The 12107-nt window shown below is 39.3% G+C and overlaps 1 pseudogene; it reads right to left on the bottom strand.

Annotated features, from left to right (window-relative positions):
* Positions 1 to 1273: 1273 nt before the first annotated feature.
* The window catches only part of LOC101415716 (bcl-2 homologous antagonist/killer pseudogene), a 127659-nt pseudogene continuing 116825 nt past the window's right edge, over positions 1274 to 12107 (bottom strand).

The raw sequence follows: 12107 nt of genomic DNA, 5'->3' as shown, positions 1-12107 counted from the left end.
TCTTCTGGGTATCTACCTAGGAGTGGGATTGCTGACTTATATGGCAGTTCTATAGTTAGCTTCCTGAGGATCTGCCAAACTGTCCTCCACAATGGCTGCACCATCCCACATTCCCAGCAGCTGTGGAAAAGTGTTCCCTTTCCTCCACATCCTCTCCAACACTTGTAGTCCTCTGTTTTTAAATAGCTGTCAGTCTAATGGTATAAGATAATATCTTATTGTAGTTTTGATTAGCATTTCCCTAATAGTTAGTGATGTTGAACATCTTTTCATGTGCTTTTTAGCCGTTTGTATTTCTCCTTTGGAGAAATGTCTAGTCAAATATCTTGCGCATTTCTTAAATGAATTGTTTGTCTTTTTATTTTCAAGATATAGGATTTCTTTATATATGCTGGCTATTAGGTCCTTATTGGATTAAGGGTTACCAAATATTTTCTCCCATTGAATAGGCTGTCCCTGGAGAAGAGAGAAGAGCTTGATAGTCTACAGCTGATCTTGTGGAGAAAACAGAACAGTTGAGCCCAGAAAGAAATGAGCCCCTGGGAGAGAGAAGAGCCTAATGCCAGCCTACAGCTGAGATTCGAACAAGCTGGCACCATGGAGCCTTGAGAGGAGGGAAGAAGGCAGAACACTCGCAGACATCTCCGTCCACTTGTGTTAACATGTGGCAAGAGACTTTGGGTGAGAAAGTACGTCTTATGGTACCTTGACTTGGACTCTTTAGGGCCTTGTAACTGTAAGTTTCTACCCCAAATAAATACCCTTTATAAGAGCCAACACAGGGGAGGCTGATGTGGCTCAAACGATTGGGCCCCCATCTACCTTATGGGAGGTCCAAGGTTCTATTCCTGGGGCCTCCTGGTGCAGGCAGGCTAGCCTGAGTAGCGAGCTGATGCAGCAAGATGACACAACAAAAAGAGACACAGAGGAGAGACAATGAAAGATGCCGCAAACCAGGATTTGCAGTGCCACTAGAGATTGAGCACCTCTCTCCCACTCTGGAGGGTCCTGCCTAAAGAGGAAACTTTCAGACACAGAAGAATGCACAGCAAATGGACACAGAGATCAAACAATGAGGGGATGGGGGAGAAATAAATAAATCTAAGAAAAAAAGCCAACAGAGTTCTGATACTTTGCGTCAGCACCCCTTTAGGTGACTAATACAAATGGGTTGGGAGTAAGTGGTTATAAAGTGAGGGAAAGGGTAAGGGGAGAAAGGTTCAGCTGAAATCCTGGCAGGGGTCTCAGAGGACCCAAAAGGCCCCTTCAGTTGTCATGACTTGAAGAATCTTCTTAAGACAAAACCACAGCCAGAACTATCAGCACATCCTGAATGGAGCAATTGCCTAAGTCTAGGTCTGCCACCCAGCTGCCCCTCTGTGCAATCTATCAGGCAATGCAGTGATGAGGCACGAAGTTGGCCACTAAGTGGGTCTCCTGGCCCAGAAAGCTGGTCAAGTAGTGCTAGTAGACATAAAAGGCCAGGGGGTAGCTGAAGCTCAGGAGAGCCACCACACAGCCCGAGTGATGTCACTCTCAGACCTGAGTGATCCTGGTGAAGTACTCGTAGGCATTCTCTGATGTTGGCTGCAGGTACTGCAACATGTCCTCCTGGATGATGGCAAGAAGCCACCTCACCTACCCCATGGTGCTGCTAGCTCTAGGGATAAGGTGTCCATCTTTGGGTGGGCAGGTGCAGCCGCCCCCTTCGCCTCCTGCTTCTGCCAACGGCAGTAAAAGATGTGGCTGCAGAAACCTCCTCTCTCTCCTGTGCTCCCTGCTCCTCAGAAGTGGAGAACAGTGTATTCTCTCTCCACACCTGGGCCTTCTCGGGACATTATTTTTTCAGCCCCAGCAAAGGATAGTGTTACCCTGCCCTGGCCCTGGCCTAGACTGGGGATGGCTCAGCAGGGCTGAGGCCGGAGGTCTTGAGGGTCCGGTGGTTGCTCCCAGGGGAGCAAGTAGCTCAGAGGCCATAGAGGTTTCTCTCTTTATATTTTTAATACTTATATATACTTACATAATACTTATATAATAATCATGAAGATGTTCTCCACTCTTGTCTTCTAAAAATGTTTATTGTTTTATGATTTTCTACAATCCACATGAAAACACTTTATATATTGTGAGAAGTAGGGGCACATTTCATATATACAGTATGTATCTCAAGTATCCATCTATGCATGGGTCTGTGTGTTGCCTCTGTTCTTTTCCATTGGTCTATTTTTCTGTTCTTGTACAATATCTTAATTACTGTATAGCTGCATAACAAGTCTTGATATCTAATAGAGCAAGTTCTCCTGCCTTTTTCTTGGGCTATTCTTGTCTTTTTGCATTTCCATAGAAATTCTAGAATCAGCTTGTAAAATTTAAAGAGGATCCTACTGGAATTTTAATTGACACTGAATTTTAGATAGATTAACATACTGAATTTTCCAAACCATGAACATATTTTATCTCACCACTTATTTACATTTTCTTTAATTTCTCTTCATTTAAATTTTCTCCATTTTAGTTTTCTGCTGCTAGATTTGATCTTTTGTTAAATTTCTTTAATCTAATAATTTTTGAAGCTAATGTAAATTGTATTTTTTTTAGATCTCATTTTAAAGTGATGCATTCTTTTTCTTAAATTGAGTGTCTTTTCATAAGATTTTTGACCATTCATGGTTCTTTTTCAGTGTATTGCCATTGGGTTACTTATCTTTTATAAAAATTTGACTTCTTTATGTGTAATCAATACTAACTATTTGTTGTGTTCCAGTTTTTTTTTCTAAGTAACATTTATCTTGTATCTCTCTTTGTGACACATTTCTCCATTTGAATGTCTCAAGTTTTTTTGTTTTTTGTTTTTATTTCTCTCCCCTTCTCCCCCCGCCCCCATTCTCTGCTCTCTAAGTCCATTCGCTGTGTGTTCTTCTGTGACTGCTTCTATCCTAATCAGCGGCACCGGGAATCTGCGTTTCTTTTTGTTGTGTCATCTTGTTGTGTCAGCTCTCCGTATGTGCGGTGCCATTTTTGGGCAGGCTGTACTTTCTTTTGTGCTGGGCAGCTCTCCTTACAGGGTGCACTCCTTGTGTGTGGGGCTCCCCTACGCGGGGGACACCCCTGTGTGGCAGGGCACTCCTTGCACGCACCAGCACTGTGCATGGGCCAGCTGCACATGGGTCAAGGAGGCCTGGGGTTTGAACTGTGGACCTCCCATGTAGTAGGCAGATGCCCTATCCATTGGGCCAAGTCCACTTCCCTCAAGTTTTTATATTGCCATTCTTTCACTCTTTTTCTTTATGCCTTCAGAATTTTGTATCTTGTTTAGGAAGCCCTTACCACCTCAACATTATGGAAATAGCCCCTTTATTTTTTTCTATTATTTTTGAGTTTTATTTTTCTGTATCCCCACATATTTATGTTCCAACTCCATTTATTGAATAATCCATACTTTTGGAAATGATACCCTGGCTTCTGGTATCTCCTCCTTATAAGGCCTCCAGGAATCTGGATTAAGGCCCACTCTGTTTCAATTGGCCATACCTTAACTAAAAATACCATCTTCAGAAGGTCCTATTTACAATGGGTTCACACCCACAGGAATGCAGATTAAGATTAAGAACATGTCAAAGTTGAGGTGCATAATTCAATCTACTACAGTATCTGGCAGACAAATTCATATCTGGACTCCTCCATTGGCCACACAACCTCAGGCAAATTATTTAACTCTGTAAAGCCTCAACTCTTTTCATCTATGAAAATGGGAGAAGTAATATCTACCCCTCATGGCTTCACTGAAATCAAATGAGAAATCCTGTATTTGAAAATGCTCAGCCTGATATTTACCGTACAGCATGTGAGTATTCAATAGATTTTAGTTCTTCCCTCTCTTCCTCATTTCATTTAAAAATATTCAGTCTCTGGGGGAATGGATGTGGCTCAGGCAGTTTAGCTCACAACCCCCTTTGGCAGGTCCTGGATTTGGTTCCCAGTGTTTTCAGAAAAAACAAAAATAAACAATAAGCAAAACAAATGTAAAAAAAAAACCCAAACAGGGAAACGGATATAGCTCAACCAATTGGGCTCCTGTCTACCATATAGGACGTCCAGGGTTTGATGTCCAGGGCCTCCTGATGAGGGCATGCTGGCCCATGTGGCGAACTGGCCCACATGGAGTATCAGCCCATGCGGGAATGCCGCCCTGCGCAGGAGTGCCGCCCTGCATGGGAATGCCTCCCAGTATGGGAAAGCTGCCTGCCACAGGAGTGCTGGCTAAGGCAGAGAGCTGGCATAGCAAGATGACACAACAAGAGACACAGAGGAGAGAAAATAAGAAGATGTAGCAGAACAGGGAGTTGAGGTGGCGCAAGAGAGTAATTGCCTCTCTCCCACTCCAGAAGGTCCCAGGATCTGTTCCTGAAGCTGCCTAATGAGAATACAAGCAGACACAGAAGAACACACAGCAAATGGACACAGCAAACAACGGGGTAGGGACGGGGGGGACGGGGGGGGGAGAAATAAATAAAATAAATCTTTAATAAAAAACAACAACAGGGAAGCAGACTTGGCCCAATGGATAGATAGGGTGTCTGCCTACCACATGGGAGGTCTGCGGTTCAAGCCCCGGGCCTCCGTGTGGAGCTGGCCCACGTGCAGTGCTGATGCGTGCAAGGAGTGCCCTGCCACGCAGGGGTGTCCCCCGCGAAGGGAGCCCCATGCTCAAGGATTGCACCCCATAAGGAGAGCCGCCCAGCCCGAAACAAAGTGCAGCCTGCCCAAGAATGGTGCCGCACACATGGAGAACTGACAAAATAAGATGATGCAACAAAAAGAAACACAAGATTCCCAGTGCCGATGATAAGGATAGAAGCAGTCACAGAAGAGCACATAGTGAATGGACACAGAGGGCAGACAATGGGCAGGGAGGAAAGGGGAGAGAAATAAATAAAAAATAAATCTTAAAAAAAAACAAAAAACCCCCCACTCAGTTGGTGGCCCATGTTAAAACTTGTGTCATTAAACTCTTTTCTTCCCTTACTACCATATTTAATTGACAATCAAATTTTCTAAATTTTGTATCTTTTTGTTCCTAGTTAATTAATGTAATTATTAATTTTGGGGGAAATTATAGGTTAACCAAAAAATTATGCAGAAATTACCATGTTCCCATATACCCGCCACCATCATTTACAGTTTGCATTAGTGTAGTACCTTTGTGACAATTGATGAGAGAATATTATTACAATTATAGTATTTGCTATCCCATTGTTTACACTAGGGATTACCGTTTGTGTTGTGAAGCCCTATGATTGGTTTTATATATTTTTTTTTATTCCAGTAGCATATATGTCACCTAAAATTTCTCATTTTAACCACATTCAGATATATAATTCAATGGCGTTAATTGCATTCCCAATGTTAACACACAATCACCACCAACCTTTACCAAAACTTTTCTATCACTCCAAACAAACTCTGTATCAATTAAACATTAACGCCCCAGTCCCTAACCCCCACCTCAGCCCCTGGAAAGCTATATTCTTGTTTCTTACTCTGAATTTGCTTATTCTGATTATTTCACTCAGTGAGATCTTACAATATTGTCCTTTGTGTCTGGCTTATTTTACTCAACTTGATGTCTTCAAGGACATCCACGTTGTTGCATGTATCAGAACTTCATTTCTTTTTATAGCTGAATAATATTCCATTGTGTGTATATAGCACATTTTGTTTATCTGTTCATGGGCAATTGGGTTGTTTCCATCTTTTGGCAAATGTGAAAAGAAGTGCCACTATGAACATCGGGAGCAAATATCCAAGCCCCTGCTTTGAATTCTTTTGGGGATATGCATAAAAGTAGTATTGATGGGTCATATGGTAATTCTAATTCTATACTTACTGTTTTGAGGAACCACCAAACTTGTTTTCTACAGTGGCTGCACCATTGTACATTCCCACCAGCAATGTATGAGTGTTCTTCTTTCTCCACATCCTCTCCAACACTTCTTATTTTTCATTTTTTATTTGTTAGCCATCCTAGTGTATCTTGTGGTTTTGATTTGCATTTCTCTAATGACTAATGCAGAGCATCTTTTCATGTGATTTTTGGCAATATGTAAACCTTTAGAGGAATGTCTATTCAGGTCTTTTGCCAATTTTTGAATTGAGTTGTTTTTCTTTTTGTTGTTGAGTTGTAGGTTTTCTTTATAGATTCTAGATATTAAACACTTACCAGACATGTGGTTTCCAAATATTTCTATAGTTGTCATTTTACTTTCATGATGATGTCCTTTGATGCACAAAAGTTTTAAATTTTGATCAAGTCCTACTGACCTATTTTTTCTTTTGTTGTTCATGCTTTTGGTGTAAAGTCTAAAACACTGTTGCCTAACACAAGGTCTGAAGATGCTTCCTTGTGTTTTCTTCTACGAGTTTTATAATCTTGGTTCTTACATGGTCTTTGATCCATTTTGAGTTAATTTTTTATATGGTGTGAGGTAAGGGTCACCCTTCATTCTTTTGCATATGGAGATTCAGTATTCGCAGAACCATTTGTGGAAGAGATTATTCTTTCCTTAATTGAGTGGACTTGGCACCCTTGTCAAAAAATCAATTGGCCATAGATGTGAGGGTCTATTTCTGAACTGTCAATTTGATTCCATTGGTCCATATGTCTGCCAATTTTATATCTTATATAGCTTTAATCTGCTCGCCCTTCCTGATATGAGTATGCACATTAGTTCAATTCCTTATTATACTGGCAAGACTATTGACTCTAACTGACACACCTGATGTTGACTGGTCCCACTGCATTGTCTGAACATACTGTTGTGTCATTTTCAAAACAAGAGATTTGAATATTTCATTTTTCTGTTTAAAATCCTCTAACTACTCCCCATCATTTTCAGGGCAAATTCGAGTTTGTTAGCATGGCAAGAATACCCACTATCACTGTTAGTGTTTACATAATACTGAAGGTTTGGCCAATGCTATGACGTAAGGAAATTAATCCAGAGTTATAAGGACTGGAAGGGAAGAGACAACATTACTTTGCATTATTTGCATATGTTATGATTATCTACATAGGAAACAAGTGGAATAAGCTAACCAACTATTAGAACTTAAGAGAGATAAAGATGATAGCATTTGCTTTATTATCAATAGCCAACCAAAAATATAATTGGAAATTAGAATCTACCTATTACAACTGCTAAAACTAATAATGTATCTAGTAATTATTCTGTCAAAGAATGCAAAAGAACTTTTGCATAAAAAAGTTTAAATGAAAGTATTTAAAGGGCTTATGATTTGAAAGTGGGGAGCAACAAATAAGTTGCAAAAAGTGCAGTCCTTAAGGTGTATAATTGATCCCTAAAAAATTAAGAGTTCCTTTCATTTGAAGGACACCATAGACAAAGTTAACAAACAGATGACAGATTGGGTAAAGATATCCACAGTGTGAAGTAAAATTATTCATATAATTTTATTTCAAACATCTTAATTTATGTTTTTTATTTGTACAGCTTTTCTATATCTTTCTCTTTTGCAATTTAGGGCTTCCTGAATCTGGAGATTTGAGTTTTTTGATGGAAAATTCAGCCATTATTTCTTTAAATGTTGCCTCCCAAAATCTCCCTATTCTGTCTTTCAGGAATTTCAATTTGAGTTTTGTATATGTTTTCACTCTGTCATCTTTTTCATATTTTCCATATGTTTGTGTCTCTATATTATGCAAAACTCCCTGATTTAGCTTCCTGCTACTTATTCTGTTTATTCTTTTGTTTAACCACCCCTTGAGTTTTAAATTAAAATTATTTTATTTTTTCATTTCTAGAAATTCTTTTTTCAAATATGCTCTGACATATTTTATCATCTTTGGTTCTGTATTCATATTTTGGATTCTCAGGCAAGTTGTCTATTGTGGAAGGTGATCCCAGGGAACAGGCGTGAGGGAGTGGAGAAAGTGAGACAAAGAAGGAGAGAAAGTCAGCAAGAGGGTGCGTTATGGTGTGGTTGTCACTGTGAGCAGCTACAGCTCAAGTCCATCAGGACTTTTGAAGAACTGGCATCTAAGCCCTGTTCATCTAAGTAATAGATGATGGCACCATCTATCTACTAGCTTCCATAACCAATTGGTCATGGGCTACCCCAGGGATGGCAACTTCTATGTACTTCGAGATTGTGCATGCCTGAGTACCTACTTGATTTCTGAAGGTATCTGACTGACTTCGGAGAAGCTCATAAACAGAGAGCAAGAAATAAATGATACAGCTTAGCTAAAGCACTACAAAGAATATGCCTATCAGTTTCTGTCTTAGTTTGCCAGGCTACTATGATAAATACTATGCAATGGGTTGGCTTAAAGATCAAGCATTTTTTTGGCTCGTGCCAAGGCTTGCTTTCTCCCAGAGACCGTAGCTTTCTGGTGTTGACTGCCAACAATCCTTGGAGTTCCTTGGCTTGTTTATCTACTTCCCATCACATGGTGATGTACTCTCATTTCTCCCCTCTCTGATTTCTATATTCTTTTTATAAGACATCCAGTAATCTGTATTAAGACCCACCCTCATTCACTTGGGCCACACCTTAACCAAAAATAACACCTTCAAGAGGTCCCATTTACAGTGGGTCCATACCCACAGGGATGTGGGTTATGATTAAGAACGTGTATTTGTCTGGGTACGTGATTCAAGCTACCGTAGTCTCTATTGTACGGTTGCAATATCTGATGTCTTTTGGGGACTGATTTATATGACTGTTGTTTCTACAGGTATTACATTTCTGTTGCCTTGTTTTTTGTGTGTTTTGTGATATTTTGCTATGAGCTTTTAATCTTTGGAAATTTATCCTTGGGAATTCCTTGAGAATTGATTTTAAGGCAGCTTTCTTTAAATTGTTTTTTAAAAGCAGTTTTATTGAGACATCCAAGGTATACAATCACTGGCTTTTAGTGTAATCATAGAATTGTGCATTTATCACCACAGTCCATTTTAGAACATACTCAGTATTCCAAAAAGAACGTCTCCATACCCCTTAGTTGTCCCCTCTCAATCCCTGTATCCTTCCCTACACAACCTCACACAACCACTAATCTGTCTCTATAGATTTATTTATATTTTCATTTTATACAAATAGAATCATATACATGTAGTATACTGTGTCTGATTTTTTCACTTAGCATAATGTTTTTTTCTAATTATTGTAAAATATTTGTTTCTAAATTAGAGAAGTTGTAGGTTTACCTAAAAGTCATGTAAAAAATACAACATCCCCCACTGTTAACACTTTGCGCTTTACATTGGTGTGGTCCCTTTGCTTCACCTGATGAAAGAATATTAAAATATTACTGTTAACTATAGTTCATAGTTTGTATTAGATGTATTTTTCCCATATACCTTCCTATTATTTTTTTTATTGTGCCAGACATCTGAGTACATTAGCAACCCCCATCATTTTAAACCATGTTCTTAGCGTGAAGTTTTCCTGGTACAATTCTAGAAGTGTGAGTTTGGACTGAAAACTCAAATAAAGTTCTGTTTTGTGGTTATGAATTCTCAGGAGACATTTTTTCTCCTCCTCTACTAGCACTAGGGTATAAGAAATTAGTTTTTCTTATTATATTCTATGTGGGAAACTGAGATCTGTGGTTCCCAGCTTTATTTTGAGGCTTCCTATTAGACTCCCCATGTTGGTCAGGTCTTAGACTTGGACTTATATCTTCATGCCTCATGACCCTATGACAATTAAAGATCAAGGTCATAAAGGATCAGTGAATATAATTAGAGTGAACACTGACTTCATGATTCATTTTGCCTCTCTGTATTCACATTTACCTGTAATTTTTGGCACATCAGTTTTCTTTACCTTTGTGCTGACTTATTGACACATTTAAAAAGTAATTTCTTTTTATTTTTATACAGCAATTTTGGATGTTTTCAATGGGAGGGACAGTCAAGAGTATCTAGTCAACAGTAGTGGCTAAAATGGAAATATTCATTATTGCTTCTGAGTAAGAAGAATGAAATTTCTCATCATTCAGGAAGCCTTTTCAAATTCATCATTACCCTGCAGAAGTTGGATGATCAGTTTCTCTAGGTTGGAATCTTGGTTTTACCTTTTACTAGCTGCATTGTCAGGGGTAAGTTAATTAGCTTTCCTTTGCCTGTTTTTTCATCAGTAATAACAGTACCTACTTCCTAGGGTTATGATGAGAATTTAATAAATCAATACATATAAAGCACTTAGAACAGTAGAAAATATTAAATGAACAATGTATATTAGCTATTATTATTATTTTTCTTTTAAGCTCACTTTCTCTTAAAACTGTTCTTCAACTGTGAATAAGAACAGCTGGTGCAAAAAGAACATCTGGCCTGTACCTTACGGAGAGTTTTCAGTGCGCCTCCCATTATACCCTACTCATTATTTTGCCTCCCTATTTGTTCTCATTATTTCCTTATCTAAGGTTTCACTGTGTTCTCCATAGAAAGTGGAGGGACCCCAGCAGTGCTGCCCCTCTTATGGACAGACAGGCCTCTCCATCCCACTGCACCACCATACCCCACCCTGCCTCACCTGCCCCAGTCGTCTTAATGCTAAAACAACAGCTCCAGTAGCAAAGTTTAGAGCAAAGGAAAGTCCTCAAAACCTGGAACCATAAGATCTAAGTTTGAGGTTCAGTTCTGTCATTTATTAATAATGTAAATGATATCATCATCTCTACTGACTGCTCAGTGTTGTTGTACAAAATAAAGTACTTAAAGTCTTTATTAACTGTAAACCCTGAAATTGGTACATCATTTATTATTAAGAGGTTGGGAACCCTTGTTTAAAAGATTAAGAGATGATTTAAAACAACAACAACAACAACAAAATCAAACATAATGTTGATACAACACTTGTGGTTTATGAACATGAAGCCTTGTTGATGTAGTATCATTAAACATGAATTGACATCACCGAGGAGCACTGTGCTCCTCCACCAGACCAAACGCAGTGATCATTAACTTATGCACGAGAGACCTGAGTCTGTGTGTCAACACAGAGTTCAGCTGTATGTACTTATTCCTCTAAGTACTTGTGACATGCTATGTCAAGAGTTCAGCGGCTGAGTTTTGCAGAGGGCAGTGTGATTCATCAGGATTATTAGGATCCTCCTGGAATAACTTCCCTGAGTTGATTGCCTTTGACAGATCAGTTTGCTTAGATTAAAAAGCAATTGCTGCTGTCTAGTCAAATTTAAACACTTTGGCTCGAAGAAGCTGAACTCTAACTCTGTCCAGTCTATAGAAATACCTTGATGTGAAAATTACATCCAACGTAGTGAAGAGAAAACTGAGTTAGCAAGACTCTAGGGTATGGTTTGGCAATAACATAAGGGAGCATACATGCCAAGCAGAAGTGGCCCCAGGCATGTGTGAGGAAGCAAAGAGTACATTGCTCTTAATAGGAACTTTGTGCCCAGTGTACAGCTAAGTCTTTAACAATGTTGGAGTTGCCATTCTGTTCTGGGTTTATACAACATTGACCACCGGTACAATATGGGATAGAGAGGATTTGCCTTCTGGGCTAAACAATGAAAAGTATTTGGAGATATAGACATCTTCCTCTTCCCCATTTCTGAATGGACCCCAGAATTTAAGACAAGAAACAATAGCATTAAGGGGACTAAAATAGCAGTATGTTGCAACTTAAATCCCATTTTACAAAGTGAAATTTAAGTCTAATGCCTGCAATTACATTCTCAGTCTGCATGAGCTGTAGATAAAATGGAATCTGAGGTTACATTAAGCTGACACCTAATCTATCTGTGGTGGATCAGCAATAAATCGAGTTTTGACACTAGTACGAGAAAAAGAAGTGTCTCATATACATCCTCACTTCCATCACGGCTTCCTTTTATATTGAGGTTCCTTGATCTCTCTGAATATGGAGGCTTACTGGGATGTTCAAACTGGAGATGAGAAGTCTGGTCTGATGGTGTCATTTCTTCCTCCCTAGGGGTATAAGTCCCTTTAGGATATAATCCTTACTTGGCCCTCTACGCTCAGAAAGCATTAGTTATGTGGAGTTTGAATTGTGAATTTAGTGTACATGATCTTCTCAAAAACACTGTTATC

Source organism: Dasypus novemcinctus, chromosome 11 (genome assembly GCF_030445035.2).
Source record: "Dasypus novemcinctus isolate mDasNov1 chromosome 11, mDasNov1.1.hap2, whole genome shotgun sequence".
NCBI classification, from domain to species: Eukaryota; Metazoa; Chordata; class Mammalia; order Cingulata; family Dasypodidae; genus Dasypus; species Dasypus novemcinctus.
This window is presented reverse-complemented; position numbering and strand designations above follow the sequence as displayed.